The sequence below is a fragment of the Labrus bergylta genome, chromosome 1 (genome assembly GCF_963930695.1).
Source record: "Labrus bergylta chromosome 1, fLabBer1.1, whole genome shotgun sequence".
Lineage (NCBI taxonomy): Eukaryota > Metazoa > Chordata > Actinopteri > Labriformes > Labridae > Labrus > Labrus bergylta.
Genome location: NC_089195.1, coordinates 19,016,949 through 19,036,388, shown reverse-complemented (window position 1 = coordinate 19,036,388; position 19,440 = coordinate 19,016,949).

Here is a 19,440-nt window from a genome sequence, read left to right as displayed (position 1 = left end):
CTCATGAGCCACTTAGCGCAATCTCTCCTTGTGCAAGGACTGATTGATTAGGTCTTATCTTGTTATTCGGGTTTGTGGTCGTTTGATAGGCCTGTTTGTTCTCTCACTAGTCTCTCAGTCTTTCTTTCTGTATCACTTTCCTTTTATGGAATTTCATGCCTCGGTCTTCGGCGTGGACTGTGTGTGTCTGAAGCTTCTCTGTCTACTTTACCTCCAATGGAAATCAGACACTGACAATGATGGATTGTCTTACAAGATCAAAATTAGGAAATTACAAGCGTTTCCCCTTCGTAGACTTAAACCTCCCTCTTTTCCTGCAGGCAGATGGAGAGCTGATATTGTTTCTCAGAATTCTCTCTAACTGTTTGACTGTAATGTCTGACTTAATGAACACTCAGTTGAGTCTGTTTAAGCCAAGAGTCATCAGCATTTGATGGTTTGCCATGTTGAAGAGTTTTTTCTTCTTATAAAGTAATTTATACGCAGTGGCAGTAGTGTATGCTAAATTTACAGCACACCAGATATGAGTTGGAGTGCTATTCAAGAACATTATAAAATGTACAAGTATATAAGAAAGACACATAGGGCCTGTTCCACCAAAGGATTGTGCTGCGTTTGCAGCTGTTAGACCTGTGCAAATGAAAGAAAAAAAGATCCAAAAGGCACACGCAAAGAGTGAAATGCTATCAATCTACACTGCCAGGGAAGACAGTGTCCTGGCTGCTTCTGTCCCATTTGCATCTATGTAAATTAGGGAATATTTAAAAATTCTGTGCAAAATTGCCCCCTTCCTAGGCAAATAAGCGTGGTTGCAAACACCATCTAATTCACAAAAAAACAGAGCTAATTGCCACAGGCATTATAGGGGTGCTATTTTATTTAAAGGGAGGCACATTATGCTCAGCATGTGCGCAACTGTGGCGCATTATTTATAAGAGATGTTACATTCAAACTTTCCAATGATCAGGAAAAAAATTACTTTGACATTACTATTAGAAATATAACTAGGACTAAATCCTTCTGGGACAAACAAATTATAGGCGATTTCGGACCACATTAACTTTTTCTGTTGGAACCCTCCCCCTTTTTTATTCATTCCACAACGCAGAAACCAATAACTATTTTGGTTCCTAAAACCCCTTTAGAGGAACATTTTTAGTTCCCCATTGATTTGTCTATCAAAATATATTTAAACATTTAATAATAATAATTATCATTATTAAAATGTTATAACACAATTGTAATACTATTAATTATAATTATACAAGTGAATAATAACAATAATGATTTTTATTATTATTATTACTACTATTTTTTATAAAGGTTCATATCAGCCATCACCTTGGCATTGCGAATGCAGACAGATAAAGCCTCCCTTGTGGATAGTCCTCTTCAAAGAGTCCCCAAATCTGTTTGATGGAAAAACACCTTTCAGTATGTCATCAACCATATCGGGGGTGTTTTGGCTTCACTTTTGTTTGACAGATACATCCTTGTTTAGACAGCAAGTGCTTTAAATAAGCTAATGGCGTAGCTGGCGCTGCTTGAGTTAAATATGTTGCCATAGCAACACATGAAGTTAAAAAGCTTGACTTTTATTTAATATGATTGCTTATTTGTTTTCCTTTACATGCAATCTTAAAAAGTAGGTTATACTGTTAATTCAGTAATTTATTAGTCCAGATGTTATTATTTTGTTTGTCATGTTGTCCTGTCGATAAAGTTTCTTGAATGTCACATGACGTTATCGACCGGGAAGCTAGTCTACGTGCAGCAGCACAGACTTTGAGAGAGCGAGAAATCGTGGGTAATGCAGAGAACTTTATTATCCCGTCCTTCTTCTTTCCTAACCGTTGGTCGGCAGGCGAACACGATAAATATTGTTTTACATTGTAACAACGTTTAATTTACTTTTTTAAATATATGAGTCATGAAATATGTTTGTTGACATATAAACATGAAATGATTTTAGCTGAAGGCTAAAAACTGTCTTACCTGTTCTAGTTTTCACGGTGTCTCCATGATGTGTCTTCTGTGAAGATTAAAGCTTGTTGTGGACATCAGTCTGAATCGTGGACTTTTTACTGACCGGCAGTTATAAATGGTCTCATAATCTCTTAATGTTAGTATGAGTGTATAGTAAGTATATTTGAACCAAACAAAACGTTTAAAATGTAAAAGTAAACCCCTTCAGTAGAAACCACAAACAGTGAGCTGTTACCGGGAAAGCCTCAATTAGCTTTTTATGGGTATCAACATGAATGAAAATTATTGTTTGTCTGTATTGATTTAATTTTTTCGCATCCTTGAAATATAGTAATCATAAGTCTGAGTGTCTGTTGTCGCTGAAGTTTCATTTTTAGACCTTTAACCAAAAAAGCAAATTAATTTGAAATAGAATAGCATACTGATGTGCAAGCTTGACTTTGGTAGAAGACATTATCAAACTTTTCTTGACATTTTTCCAAACATTTCAAGCTCCTGTCTGTCTTCATCTCCTCTCTTTCAGCCAGAAATCTTACCTCCTAGAGGGCCAAAGCTAGACCCTTCCTCCTTAGACCTCCACCTCTTTTTTCTCCCCCTTCATCAGCCCTGACCACCTGCGCTCCTCCTCCACCCACCCCCTCCTCATTTCCTGAACCCATCCCATAACCAGCTTCTCTTCCTTCAGTCTCCTGCACTTTTCCCACTGCCCCTCTCTGACTAGCAAACACACACAATCTTACACGCACGCACACACGCATGCATGCACACACGCTTGAACGCACACACACAGACACACACATTTGGAGCGGCAGGTTCTCTCTAATGACGTCCTCAGAGTATAATTAGTCTGGCCAATTAACAGCAGTAACGATGCTTGCATTCATTATGTCAAATTACAGTGTGCTGACAAAGTGTCAACTCAGCTACGCTCACCTGCTGAGGGTGTGTGTGTGACTTTATGAGTGTTTTTTTGTTAGTTTATTAAATCCTACTTCATCACGCCAGTAATAAAGTATGTCTATACACACACACACACACACACACACACACACACCGTATACATGCACTCAATTATCACACTTGCAGTAGATCTGTTATTCTGCTGCCTGTCGTGGTTGTGATGCTTTCTTGGCTACAACTAAGGCCTGTGAATCCACTTGGATCAGTACATTGCGTTATTAAATCATGGATATTGATTTTCTGCAAGTGTGTGTGTGTGTGTGTGTGTGTGTGTGTGTGTGTGTGTGGGTACACCATGTTATTAAATGCTATATATTACAATGAGTCAGATGGGATGGGTGTAGCTGTGATCTGTAGGGCCCAAGATGCCATTTTACACAGCCACACACACATACACACATATTTACATAACAGTGATGAATAGGGAGTGCTAGGTGGGGGTGGGCATGAGGTGGATTCATCTTAATTAGCATCCAGGTCCTCTAGAGGTAGAACACTCGGCTTGGAACACACACATATACACAACACACAAAAACCACAGGAGAAAGATGATGTCCTTGCATCATATTTAATGTTTTTTATTACATTACAAAATGTATTTTCTTTAGCCTAGTTTCAGGATCGACTAACTAACAAACAAATGCGGTATAGCAAGAAACGCCACATTTATGACTTAATTGTAGTAAAGTATAAAATAGCATAACATTGAAATTATTGTATTGTAACTCTGAACCACATACAGAAAAGGACACTGAAAGCCAGATATTGTTCTGTTTTCAACTATGCCCTCTCACGTCTGACAGAATCTGTGATTTCATAAGAAATATTGCATTTGCATGTATACAGGTGGATAAAGTGTCTCCATCTCCCCTCAAAGGCGAAGCCAAAATACCCCTCCGACCTGAAATTTTGCATGGGTGACATTATTTTAGAGCCAGAGTCTGCACAATAGAGATCATCCGGTGGAGCCGTGACATTCCCCCTGCTGACAAAAGCACATATTTAGCTTATTCATAAAATGGCAAAGGGCTCTTGGGCCAGCACAGTCTACAGTAGAGTTGGGACAAAATATCAATATGACAACATACGGTTATCCTGACTTGTGAGTATCAAAATGCTGGACCCAAGTGTCGTTTAGTAAAGGAGCTGACAACAGATACTGAAAATCTGGAGACACAACGGGTAACTATGAGTTAAAAAAAAAAAATTAATAACCAACTTGTTGGTTACTGCTAACATTAGCATTCAGCCACAGAATTATGGATATGATACAAAAGGCGTTTAGTAATTCCAGATATTAACACTGATTTAGAGCAATATATTTGAGCCTGAGGTAAAACTGGATGGATCTATTCCCAGCTTACAACATAACATTAACTGTGCAGATCTCTCTTCAAGTTCCATTGATATTTTTACATTCATTTATAATCCTTGCAGTGTATAAAACGTTAGGTTATTTTCGACATTTGCAAAAGCAAATTGATAATTTGATTAGCTTAGTGGTGTTAACATAAAGGTTCTATATGTAATTTTTTACATGTATAAATAGTTTTTTTTATCGCCCATTAATAAGCAAACAGTTAACTGATGTGAAAAAGTAGATGTTCACTGTCTATCTGTGTATACATATTTCCCCCTGGTCCTATTTTCCGCAAAAGCTCCAGGAAGTGACATTTTATGCACGTTCTCAACGTCCTCTTCACTCCGCTCCGCTTACAGAGATCAACAGTACAAACTCATCACACTCTCCCGGTACAGCCAGAGGCCGCCTTCCACACACTTTTATCCGCCCTAAGAGCTCTCAAAGGCGGACAAACTCATCACAAACTCCCGCTCTCAGCCAGTGCCTGTCGAGACTGTCTTTTGTAGGCTCTAATATGGAATCTGTTAGTACAAATAAACGACCGGCCTCAAGCACAACACAGACTCCTTCACAGACTTTCACATGTGTATGACCACTTAACTCCACTGTAAACATTATGTCAGTAAATATCCAGTGTTTCGCGGCCGATGATGATGCTCATTTGTGTACGTTTGAGCGAGCAACAGGTTACTGGTGCAGTTCGCCTAACAGCCATGTGGTATCTCTACAAACACAGTATTTACATATAGCCCCTTTAATGTTAATGTTCATTTCATTTTTATGGGCATGCTGAATTATATAACTTGTAACAAAACATATTTCCTCTTAACTAAAGAATTTTAACCTTTTATGCTCTTTCTATCTTAAACATAAATGATTTAAGCATTTTAATCCACATTTAAATTAACACCACAGCATATGTGGGGCTAAGTAAATACCGTCTATGGTAAATACAAACATTTCATCAAATTAGTCAAATCACGTGACCACTAATGCGCGCCACATCCGCCTATTTACTATGCGGAAATGGTCCGCCTACATTTGGCACACAAACGGGACACAGTGGAGAACATATTCAACGCACCAAACGGTAAGAGCGCTACCTATGAAGTAAGAACTATAAATGTATGTGAAATAAAATAGAGCTCTCAAGTGTAAACTCTTGGTCGCGCTATTAAACTGAAAGGGAAAGGGGGATGATGGTGGGATTTACTGAGTTATTAGGAGCATTGGCAGAGCGGGAAAAGTTTGGTGCATGTGTCGATATGTTTGTCAGCGTTTGTGTCGGAGTGCGCGCTGCCTGCAGTCAGTGACAGAGCCGCTCCGTCACAAGTGGGACTACTTTAAAGTTTTGTTCATTATTATCTATTCAATAGCTTTATAACAACATTTTCATGCATGAATTATGAAATCTGAAAATTGTTAATGCTATTTTTTTTTTTAATGTGTGTCAATAAAAAATTGCTATTAATTTGTAATTTGTCGAGCTGTAGTAGACACAAATGTGTTTCTTTTTTACCAGGTTTTAAACATGTTTCTTTATGCTGTCAAAATGGGCATTCGTACATTGATTTTTTTACCTTATTTTGGTTGTATTGCACCGCGGGACGGAGACAAGCGCAATTTCGATTTCACTGTATGTCTGGCATATTTTGAAATTGACAATAAAGTTGACTTTGACTTTGACTTGACTTTGATGTATGGGATTTCCGGGCCTTTTGGATCATGCCTCAAGTGGACACCAGAGGAACTGGAGGTTGAAGCTTGCTTGCAACTTGGCATAGATGACGTAATGTTATGTGTTCTTATTTTATTATTTTTTGGGCAACACAAGTTCTGTGGTTAAGAAACAAGAGACTGTGGTTACATTATTTGCAAAAAACATTTTTGCTGGTCTAAGTCCCTCTGGAGGGTTTTTAATGCTAATTAAAAATAATAATATCACCAGTGTTATTTTTTTACGAGAGACTTTAGTAAAATCATTGTTTGTTGCTTTCCACCACTGAATAAGAATACATTCATATTTATGCAAACGAGCTTTATCCATACAAAGGACAGGGACCTGAGCAGTAGGCAATTAGTTCATGAAGTGACATAGCCCACAGAACATCAGAAAAACACACAAATACAACACACAGTCACACACAAGAGGCAGCGCTGGCTTGCTCTCTTGATAGGCAATTAACTTACTTCAGACACCTCATCAGAAAGTGAACAAAAATCCTCCTCTAATCAAACACACAAACAAGCTTACACACATCCTCGCATCTTTGCATATTCAGTGTTCATTGAATCATTGATATGCAGCGTGAGCGGGAGAATCTGTTCCCTCTGCTAACGCCTTAGCATTACTAAAATTTAAATACACACACACACACACACACACACACAACACGCACACACACACTCAAACACTGGCGTACACTCATCGCAGGGATCAGGGGGCATATGATTCGTCAGGAGTCCTGCGGAGTTAAGTAATCACACTCGGGTGTTTAATCACTAACGAGAACCTGATGATGCTCTTTAATTAACACAACACTAATTGAAGAGGGCTGGCGAATCACAGCTCTCAGTCCTGTCTGCTTTTTGAATAATTAGAAAGCAAAGGATTGTGGGGGAATAGCCTCCAGCTGTAGTTCGGTCAGAGTCAGTATGTCTTGAAAGTTATGAGGAGATTCCTGTTTCCCTTTAAGAAGAAGCAGTTTTCGACATGTTGGTGCTTAGTTTGAGATATCAAACATAAAGCAGAAAGTTTTTAGATACTGAGCATTTGGAAAATATTGAATGAACGTTTTGTACAAACTGAAAAATGTAGTACACTCTCGTTCAGTTCAGTTCAGTCCAGTTCAGTTTATTGCCATTTGTAGCATGAAAACCACATTGGAAAACATTTGCAAGAGGTAGACAGAACAATTGGACAAGGACACAGAGCAGTGAGTTTAAAAATGATCGCAGACTTATTGACTGAGTATTTTGTTTCTTTAAAGGAATAGGGGCCATAAAACAAAATGCAAGACACATTTCAGCAATAAGTCTTCATCTTGGAGTCAAAAGCTGTGTGTTCATACCAAAAACAACAAATACATATATATATATATATATATATATATATATACATTTAAATTTCCCTTGCATTACAATTTTTAATGCAAAATCATGAAGGTGTGATCGGATGAAATGCGATGTAAAAGATTCACCCCTCCAGGCAAAATAAATCCTGTCATTTCGTGTTTCGTGACATACCACAGAGGAGATTTCTCTGATTGAAACCAGCTACCAATCATTCTGTTTCAGCTGAGGTGCCCCTGTTTGTCTTTTTCTGAGTTACTCTCAAGCTGTAAATTGTAAGTCACACAAAGTCCACACTGACTCATTAAAGTGGAATGAAACTGATAAAACTCAATTTTTGTGACTGAATTGCGATTTCCCGTATGTAACTTGCTGAAATAGAAATGGTTTATTTACAGAAGGACAAGAAATAAATCCTTGAATATTTTTTTTTAAATTGTGGTTTGATTACTTTCAGGAAGTCAGGAAATGTGATGTTGATCGGCTATCGCAACCAAAAAAAGCTAATTTTTTTTAACTAATAGGAATGTGCAAATTTTGTGTTCATGCTAATTTCTCTTATCCTTGAAGGCTTGATGTAGGTAAATGTCTGAGAGTGTTTGTTTTGGTGTTTCATTTTGATTAAATTGTACATTTTGTTAATACTGTTGTAACATGGTGCTTTTATTGGATATTCCATTTTTTATAAATAGTTTGAAAGAGGAGGAACTGAAAATGAGAAGCATTTGAAACTGTTAACATCTGAACGTTTATGTTGTCTACTCTTGCTTATCTGTCTTGTAATGTGTTGTATATTGATGTTTTTACTCAAATGCTGTTCTAAACAGATAATTAAGATGGACTGAATTAACTTTCCCCAGTTTATTTGATTGATGATGAAGTATTTGCCAAAATTACAGTTATTTTTATGCTGCTTGTTCAGAGGCCATGCTTTGTCTAAATAATGCAAATAGATAGAGGTCGATCCTCTGTAAGCTCTTCTACAAACAGTAATGTTGATTTTATACTGTCTCTTTCTGTACAATTGGCTTGGGAAGATTTTCCCCAAATAAAGGCTCAGAGCTACACACTGACAACCTCTTACAATTAATATTTGTATGACAACAGTAAATGTTTAATCCTTTTCTTGAAGAAGTGACACATATGATCAAGGATAAATACTATTTGAGTTACAGATGGGAGTATTTTCCATCAAAACTACAACTAAAAGACCTTGGTCTAACAATTACTGTACATTAGGGCTGGTTACAAATGTGCACTTTAGATCATACTGTACTTTAATGTTTTATTCTTTGTTTATAAAAGAATAATGCAACGATAAAATGCATTTTTGAGTCAGTTTGTTCTAAACCTATATACAAACAATGTAAACATAATTATTTAACAAATATCAGAAGGTACTGTCATGAGTTATCTGGGTATTCCTGTCATCTGTAGCCTATGTATTATTAAGTCGACATTGAAGCATATTGATCAATTTCGGATCGAATCAAATTTTGACCCAAGAAAATCGCAATCGAATTGAATTGTGATGTTGTGGACGATACCCAGCTCTACAGTACATTAAAAAATGTTACATGTTTGAATCATTGTCAAATCCATGTGGCAAACTGAAAGCTGTTAAATCCTTTAACAAAGATATTTCATAGACTGAGTGTGGGAACAGCCATGAACATACAAACATGTAAAGTATGATGTGTATTACAAACTGAGAGGCTTCTGACATATATTCGCTTGTTCTAAACAACTCAGCAAATGTGTTGAAACTTTATCAAATCCTTTCCGTGTCAAACACCGTGTCAAGAGTTTACAGGATTTCAACTGAGTTGATTAGAGCATTCCTCATGAAATGAGGCGACAAGTTTTAAGTTTTATATGTCAGAGAGATGAAGGGGGGGATGAGACCAAACATGGCAACACGGAGGGGAGGATTAGTGTTTTCTTAATGAGGATTACCGCACAAACTGGTGAAAGGCAACTAAGCTGAACACCATCGTCATCAAAACGATTTAGTTCCTGGCTCCCATTTAGAAGGATTAGCACACAATGTTATTGTGATCACAATTGTTCCAGCAATGAGACTGTTGAAGCTATTCTTGTCTGTTGTTATTTCATATCCAGCTCCTAATGTTAGCGTGTTTTCTCTTCATGGTGTCACGTTTTACATGACCTTGCTGTTTCAGATACGTTTTGCGTACATTGTTTTAACATTACAGTTAGAAGAAACACGGAATCAGAGCCAAAACGGCAACAGACTCTTCCCCTGAATCAGCAAGAGGAAGATTAACCTGACAAATGTTGTCTTGGTCCTCCCTCCATTTTTTCCGCCCTGAAAGCTGCTGCTGTCTGTTTATAGGTCCATAGAAGAAGCACAAAGGTTTAAACACAAGGGGGAATTTAAAAAGATAATTAAGGAGAAAAGAACAGAGAACTATTGAAGGAGGCAAAGGAAAGGGATTGGGAGCAGAGAGGATAACGGAGTAGCGGAAGCTACCTTTGTTGTGTTTCGAACAAGTGGATCTTAACTGCTTCTCCAACGCCATGAATATGTATTATATCAGGTTATTCATCCACCGCCATTGTTTCTCTTCAAATGATGTCCCAATAGAGGAACACTGGGGGGACAAAAATGGAAATTTGGGCAAAATAAAAATGTATCGGAAACAAAAAAGCGACAAAGCTGTTCTTTTTATGGCCATGCAGGTTCTTTTGTGGCGTTGGTGGAATCTTCCGAGACGACTCGCTTTTATTCAGCAGAATAATGCTATCTTCAGAAGAAACAGCTCTAATTAACATCTATTTGAATAATCAGATTATTCTACATTTTTTCAAATGTCCAGTTTGAAAAAAAAGGAATATACAGCTTCAATATGTCTTTGTCATCACACACTAATACACCAAAGGTAATATGAGAAATACTTCACGTTAATCCTCTTTTTTACTGAGAAATGTAGCAAACTAATTACGGGGCTTAATTTCTGGATGGATTTACTGCATGAACCATTCATGTGGAGACTCAGCTGAAACACATATCAGATCCTGCCTTCCATATACTCTTGTTCTATATAATTTTATTCTAACACAGTAGCCTACATTTTCCTTATTCTTTAACTAATACCACCTAATCTTGGGACAAAAAGACATGATTTATGCATGGCTCCATGGAAGGTATTATGTAATGTCAGTTTATCACTCAGACCGCCATTGTTCTAGATTGATATATTCAATCTATTAATACTTTGAATGTCATCACTTTTTGTATGTGTATCCATGGTAACAAGATGGGGAATCCTATAACATCACTATAATGTACAAGTCATATAAAAGCCGGTCATCTGTCAAAATGCTGTAATTTCTCTGCTTCCTGGTTAATCAGCAATTTTTATGACAAAGAAAGTGGAAATAATCTGGAGAAAATCATAACATGTTTCAAGGTAATAATACAACTATTAGATACAGGCAACAGCTCTGAACTTTTAACTTGCTAGCCAACAGTACAGATCGACAGATTACCTTGATATGATAGCATATTAATGTAAGCAAGCTAAAGGTAACGTCAAAAGGTTGAGGAAAGTTTATATAGAGGTTAATTCTGAAATGCTAGGGGCCAAATCCAACAAGAAATCTCCCACTGTACTGTTTACTTTAAAATCAATGTGAGTGAAACTGAATGCTTGAAAATAACAACCTTAACTGAAAAAGAGAAAGTAAAATTACTGGATTCGGAGGAAAGTATTTCTATTTCTATTTTTCATTTTATTTTATTTTACACATGTTCTCGCAACAATATAATATAAAATAAGATAATCCTTTATTGATCCCCAGTGGGGAAATTCAAGTATCAATACAAACCAGCAGGACTTAAATGTAATTCTCAGAATAAAATTCAGCCAACATTTTCTCTCTTCTTCGCCCTGAGTGTAAAATCGATTAACTCACTGGAAAACCTGTTCCAGGACCAGTTCAATGAAAGAGAAAGAAAGACTTAGCAGACTGGCCGGACTTGCATTTTGTAATGAAATAAGATGGCTATTACAAACGTAAAACACCTAAAGCAGATTAACGTTTTCATGGGAGAATATATAGGAGATCATCTCGGCAATACTCAATACAGCAGGATGGACAATGAACAGTTTCCTTTTATTAGACATGCCTTTTAATCCCAAATCAAACACCGAACATGACACACACACATTTACACACTGCACTGGTGCAAACACAATAATATAGGTAACACTCACCTGGGGGGAACAGAGGAACAAGGGGCTAATTAGTGATGATGAGAAGTTAATTTAGTCAGACACCTCAGGTAATAGTCTCCCCCCTCCTGTCTTCATCTCCCTCTTTCTCACTTTCCATCTCCCTCAATCATTCCACACTTTGCATATTGCCTTTGACTCTCCCCCCTCAACCATTTTCATGTTTGGAAAAAGTGTCAAATGATGTGTTTTGTGCTTTTCTTAAACACCTTAGTGTGTTTCTACCCCTTTGTCTTTCTTTCCATCAAACACATCCGTGTGTAGTCTTCAGAGATTCAAGAGGCCGCAAAGCAGGTGAGATTTTCAAGTCGTCTAAGTGGGAAATTACATTATCTTCCTTTGACATTGCTGCATTGTGTGTGTGTTTGTGTGTGTGTGTGTGTGTGTGTGTGTGTGTGTGTGTGTGTGTGTGTGTGTGTGTGTGTGTGAGAAAGGGAGAGAGATGAGCGAGCAGGCAGGCGAGATGGTTCCTGAGCTAAATGTTTGCTAGCAGGTGAGCCTGTTGTTGACAGATGGTGTTTGTGAGAGAAGCTTGCTCCCTGCAGAGTCTAACCCCAGGAAAATGCTCATGCTAACGCGGACAGACCCACTGTACACACACTGACAAGCACGCACACACTCACACAATTAAATTGCTTGTGCAGAGCTCTAACGCACAGTTTCTAGGCCTCTGACTGGATTATAACCTGTTAAATTTGTGTTGTGCACAGCCAGTTTACAGCACGTCCCGATGTGACATACCTCAAAGGAAACAAAGACAGTGAAGAGTAACTGGCCAGTGGACGCATCTAAAGTAGAGTCATTTCTATTCAGCTCTCCTGCATATTCTGTGATATCTCTGGATATTAGCCAAATAGCAGAAACAGCCAGTGGTTATTTGGAGAAAATTATAAAGTATTCACGGACAAGACTATCTTTTCCATACCCTTTTCATTGTTTACAAATTAGCAACTTAAGAAACTCGAACCTGTTGATAGAGATTGAAAAAACGAGTTACAGATCCATCTAGTTTTTTCTTATCCAGAATGATCTCTCTTTTTGTCTCAAGTCATTTAAATCCACCAAAAGACCCATATAAGGTTCATAAAAATTAAAATCAGCAACTGCAAAACACTCTTTGTAAGTGGAAGCTCACCGCCAACAATAAGCACATGAAGGGGCGGTTACTGAACACCTAAAAACATGTTACCAAAAGTCTCATCTTTTCCACAGGAAATTGGTTTTAAAAGAGCTCTTAAGGAGTTGTGTTTAAAAAATATGAGAGGCAGGGACTGGAAGTTCCCTCAGTGCCAAGATATGTAGTAATGGGTACCTGTTGTGGTTTTTGTCAGAATTTGCACACTGCAATGTGTTTTTCTTTCTTCATTTCTTTGACTATTTTGGTACAAACATTTACCCACCATATGGCCTTGAAGAGTCAAGATTCAAAATCTGGATTCGTCTTTGAAGTAAAAATGGGTACAAATCAGAGACGAGGCTGAGACCTTCTTAAAGTGGTCTAGAGACCAGTCTTGACAGCAACACTATATTCTTGTGACAGACAGCAGCCATTTGTACCTCAGATATCGGATTAATAGTTTGGTTACTTCTCGTCAGCAGGCTGGCTGGAGCGTTGTGACTGTGGAGGAGTTACTATTAGAGCTAATTGCTGACTAAACAGTCTTTAAGTCAGGCTTGTTGAATGTATTAACATTAAGTGTTTTGCAAAGAGAAAGGAAGAGGAAAGCGACAAATAGACATTTAAGGACTCTTTAAAACTCGTAGCCTAGATAAATAAATCAAAACAAACATGAATAGAAGTATTTTAACTGAAAAGAAACATGACAGAGTTGTGTCTCAGGGGGATCAAATTACAGTTGAGAGAGCCAGACAGTGTTTGACAGAGAGGAGAGATACAGTGAGGGGAGGGGGAGCCAGTGAGAGTTCCTGTAATTAGTCAGTTAATTACATCTGGATGATGATCTGCTCGGGGGGATGGATGTTGTTTGAGCTGCGTGTGTAAGAGTGTGTGTGTGTGTGTGTGTGTGTGTGTGTGTGTGTGTGTGTGTGTGTGTGTGTGTGTGTGTGTGTGTGTGTGTGTGTGTGTGTGTGTGTGTCTATCCTTGGCCACTGTGTACACTCCAGAAATCGTTTACTGAAATGGGAGCTAATTCTCGCTGTCTGAGGCCATTACGGTATTAATTTAATTTGGGTTAGCTGTCGCTAGCTCATTAACACATCTAATTAATTCATTGACATCAGAATTAAGTTGTTTCACTGAAATTGACACCTCTCTCTCCTATAAGAGAGAGTGGGAGGAGAGGCACCGACAGATTGTATGAGAAACAGAAGGAGATGGAGAGAGGTGATGGATAATCAATTCTTTGAGAAAAATACTTTTAATTAATATTGTCAGCTGTGTTGAATGGAGTCTGTTATGTAGGTAATAACAACAGGAGTGAATGCTAAGAGAGAACACAACGGTGAATATGTCTGCGTCTCTGTCTCTGTTCAGGGAAAAGTAATTTAAGAAAAAGAAATAAAATAAATTGTAGGGAGGAATACTGTAGTTCTTGGCAAAAACAAGTCAACAAGTACAGAGCTAAAACAAGAACAGTTGTTTTCTCATTTGCAGAAATCTTCCTAACTGCATCGATCATTTTTGTGAGGGTGGGTATCTGAGCCTGAGATTAATATGCAGATCAATCATGATTTCTGTCTTTTTAAACCCTACAGTGATTTGGGAAACAGATTATAATTCGCAGAATCCTAAAATAAACTTTCTGACTGAGACAAACTACAAATTTAAGACATCCATACTGAAACTAGTTTTTATTTGGATTTGATGGATCTTGTAACATTTCTACTGTGCAAACAAGTATCCTATCTACATTCTCACACCATCCGTTATATGGGACCTAGTGATTATGCCCATTAATAAGAAGTTTTTACTTTATTCTTTCCATAGTCCCATTTTATGGCAGCAAATTTAAACTCTTCACTTTTATACTTTTATTGTATTTATAATCCCAAATACTATATCTGGAACTCGTTTAGTTAGACCATAATCTTGTGATATGTAATAAAACAGAGAGTCCAAATCTCCCCATGTAGGAACACCTGATAACAACGGCCAGTTAATTAGTGTTTGAGAGGGGAGATTAATTTGGTACATCCTGGCGTTGGTGTGTATTAGAGGTGGGACACCTTTTGAAGTGGCACGCAGTGAGAGCCTGGCTAGAGGTAGGGATTATTTGGATGTAACACACAGTGGGTTTCTTGTTGGAGGGGGGCGTCGTCACAGTCCGTCTCTGTGGTAAATTTGATTAAGACCGGCGGGAGGAGATGGTCCCACCGTGAACAGGTGCCCCTCACAGCTGAGGCGGGTTCAACCCTTGGTCTCACTCTCCCTCCCTGACATTGTACTTCCTGCTCCTTCCTTCCCTTTATTATCCCTCAGTCTATGCGTGTAATCGCTCTCTATTTCCGCCGCTGTCTCAGCTTGCCACTGCAGCCCCTCTGTTTCATCTGTCTCTGTTTGTCTCGTAATCACTTGCAGGAATGGAGGGCCTCAAACAACCTCCATCTTGAAACACTTCTCCATCCTTAGCTTGTCTTCTCTGCTGGGTGACTTTCAACTGACCTTGACAGACCTTAGAGGCCTTCCACCTCCTCCTGTTTTCGATATCCTCTCTCCCAATGCCTTCAGTATCCCCCCCTCTGCACACCCACCTGTCTTTCTCAGTCCAGACAAACCCAGTCCACTGGATTAAACCCTGTCCACAAACATGGCAATTTACTAAGCCCAGTGTTCGAATGTGGAGTCTGCTTTGCGTAATGCCTAACCAACAATCAGTTTGGCTAATCAATTTTATTACAAAGCTACAATAAAAAAACAAACAGGGCAAGATGCAGAAGCATGAAATAATTGGAGAGGTTGTAACCAACAGAGAAAGGAGAAAGGTTTGCATGCTGTTCAGCTCTCAATGAGCAACTTTATTATGGACAAAATATAAGAGCGTTATTTCTTTGGTTGTTTCATGAAGGCTGAATGAGGATGACTGCCAGTTTTTGGAGATGGAAGATGCAATGTCTATCAGCCCAGTACAAGGTGGAATGACTAAAAAGGGCATTTGCTGGGCACTGGTTTAGCTCAGTCAATAGAGCAGGCACCCCATGTACAGAGGCTACAGCCCTCAACTCATCTCATGGCCTCAGCCACCACTATCTCCCCCCGCATTTCCTTTCTCTCTTCAGCTATCCTCTCAATAAAGGCAAAAAGGCCCAAAAAAGGGTATGGACCACCAAAGCGGCAACTTCAGGTCTAGATTGATCAAAAGTTAAGTTGAGATGGCTTTTCCAAAATGACCACCGCCATCTTTGGCTTCATATTGCCTTTAAAGAAACCAGCGATGTCACTGAGACTATGTCCATGTTTCATACAGTCTTTGGCAGGGATGGGCAACTTTGGTCACATTCTTTCAAAGCCCCAATATGTAACTTTTCAGTTTTGGTGCGCTTTGGTGCCAACAGCAGGACTCTGACCGCAACCGCACTGTCGTAAAACGGTTACAAAAAAAATGTGCATTTGTTGACAAGCAGAGGGTGAGGAAGCCGGCACCGGCGCCGTGAGAAGATAAAGAACCATGTCGACTCAAAAGGTACAGTAATATTACCAGATTTTGATAAAACCTGGATGTCTGCAGTCCGATGTTTAGTATGAGTATGTGTATTCAACTGTTACCATGATATCTACAGGCCGTAGCTAAATAGCTATATGTATACATGCTAGTTATCGGTTTGTAAGGTTATAAACTTTTTGGAGACAACGTAAGATGTATATATTTATTTATTTGTTTGCAAACCGGAGAGATAACTTGTGTTGACTTTCTGCTCCCGGTAAAGCTGCTAAACGTGAGACAACGATGACACCGGAAATGATGCAGCCTCACGTTATGTCTAAATCTGTTATACATAATCTGCAAGGACGTTCATTCTGTCATCTAATAGTTGCTTTCCCATTAGACGTGAGAAGGATCATAATACCGACTTGTTTGGGCAATATTATAACTAGTCTGCGACCATGTATATTTGATAAGTGTATGAGGTTTTTGTTTTTCAACATCAGATTTCCTTCTATTCCAGGATTCAACCTAAACTTCAACACACCATCAGTGATGAGCAGGAGCCCCGAGTGGAGCAGCATCACAGGCCTGCAGCATGTAGACAATGTGTGTTATGATAGCATGGCTGCTTGGGAGAGGGGAACAGAGTTATGAATCAAAGCTGCTGCGTCTGGAAAATCAGAGATGCTTTCCCAAGTACAGTATCCTGGCTACAGGGTGTGTTGCCTTGTGTAAAAATGTGTCTTACAGACTTGTACATACATACCTGTAGTGGCTTTGTTCAGTGTTTCTGTGCCATTTCAAGTTGAGTTTGTATGTTGGGTTCCTCGAAGTCTTTTGTTTTGACCAGTTTACATCATAAAACAGATATCCTTTCCTTCTCCTCTATTGTTGTGATTGCATTTACTACCTGTAATTGTCCTGTACCGGTAATGGTTATAACAATTAGTAATTGTGTGCATTGCCCACCAACAAAAACATTATCAAGGTTTCAAGATTAAAGCGATCCCCATTGGGCAGAACAACAACAACAAAGTTGTTCATCTTTGAATTCTCTTTTGCATCAATGGCCGTAGTCTCGTCTCCTTCAAGGCGTTCACACTCCAGCTCTTTGATTTTTATTGCAGCAACTTCAGGACCTTGGACAATAATATTATTATTATTAGAGTGGTTTCATATTTTAAAACTGTTTAGGTAACAGCAACAATACATTTGTATGTTAGACAACTGTACTACTAAATATTTACATCTTGTGTCCATCACGGTTTCGAGCAGGAAGTCGGGGGTTCTGGTGGTTATAATCAAAAGCTGTAAGCAAGGTCAGTGTTCTGTATAAAGGTAGGCTGCATACATAAGGGTGTGCTTTTGGAAGTTCTCCATATCTGAAGTTGTCCTGTTGGGTATAAAGGCAGACAGAAAAAAACCTGCTCTGTTAGTGACATACTTCTCACGTCCACTTCATACTGCACCAAATAACATAAAGGTCCTCAGAATAAAAATCAGCTGGAGACATAGAAAGAGTCAAAATATAAATGCAGTGTGCCATTTCAAATACATTTTGTAATCGTCCTATATAGCAATGATGCATCATGCAGCCATTGTCGATTTGAAAAAAAGTGGAAATGTGTTTGTATGGAAATAACTACAAATACAAGCATTTGCATGACCCGAAGATGATCTGCGAAATATATATTTGTGTGTTTGAGATGTAAGTCAAATTTACCTGGATTACAAGACATCAGCCTCCTCCTCTTCCTCATTCAGCAGCTGAACACCTTTGACATCATTCCCGAATCAAAAGACAAGTAGAATATTACATTTTACCATTCAACAGTATTTTTTTAGATAACGTTACTCCATGAAAACATACCTGTCGTGGTCTGACTGTAAGAATCTGGCAGGGTTGTAGGCTGCATTTGTTGCTGGAGATGATACTGATCGCCTTTTTAGAAAGCTGGAATAAAGTTTGAAGCGTTCGAATCTAAAAATTCAGCTGTTTGCGTTCACATATACATAAAGTCCCTCAGGGTAGCCAAATCTCCTGAGTTTTTCAGGAGATTTCTGTATGTGTGAAAAGGGTTGAAGTCAGCTCAGTCTAATAATAACATCAAGAGTTCACCAAAAAACTATGAAATCATCTGTTACTGCACTAGAAAACATTGAGCAAATAACTACACAGAGTATAACAAGAAAAAGGGATTGACCGACAGAGAGAGACACCTCACCCCTTTACTCCTGAAAAGCTTCATCATCACCAGCTGCAGCAATTAACCCCTCGTTCCCCAGGGGAACCATTAAGAGGTAGAACGGCCCTTTAAAAATGCATATGGTTGCTATTAGGGCAGAGAAAGTGAGGAAATGATTTGGTTTAGATTTTTTTCCATATATATATTATTTTAGAAAATTGCCCTTTTTATGGCAGCGTAAATTAGAATAAAAAGAGCAAAGTGCTTTAGTTCATTCTCTCATTTCTTAATGGTCTTCTTATCTCCTTCATATTATTGTTTCCTCTCCTTTTTCATTTGACTGCCTTTTCTCCTGTCCTCTCTGGTTGTATTTTCTTTCCACTCCTCCGTCCTCCATACCTTTTCCCTAATATCATCCTTTTTTGGTTCTTCTTCATTTTGATTATTAATTATTTTCCTCTCCTCATCCCTCGCTCCTATTATCTTCACTCCTGTAACATGGCTTTTCTTCAGTTTCTGTCCCTTTCCTCTCCTCTCCTCTGTTGCTCTCCTTCTGTCTTCCTCCCTGTTTTCTACTCTTCCAGAATCTTTATTCTCCACTACTCTTTAATGAATTCCATCCTTTCCCCTTCCACATTTGACTCCTTGTATACTTCTTGTTCCTACCAATCTTTCTCACATCTCTTCTCTTGTCTCCTGTCCTTTCGTCTTTGTTTTTTTCTTTTTTTCTGTCCTCTTTTGTGCCCTTCCTATTCCCTCTTATTCCCTTCCCTACGGAAACCATTTGCTGGCATGAATCCATATGATTTAATCACTGTTTTCCCATTAAAAAAAGTTATTTCAGGTTGTTAGAACTACATCTCCATTTATTTTCTCTCATTTTGTGGAGATAACAAAATATGATTCCTTGTGATAACTGAATCAAGATAACGAAGCAATTAGCTGGTCATTGTCATTGCCTACACTTATGATGCAAGAAAGGCTTATTTCAGGGTTTGTTTTGTGCTTTT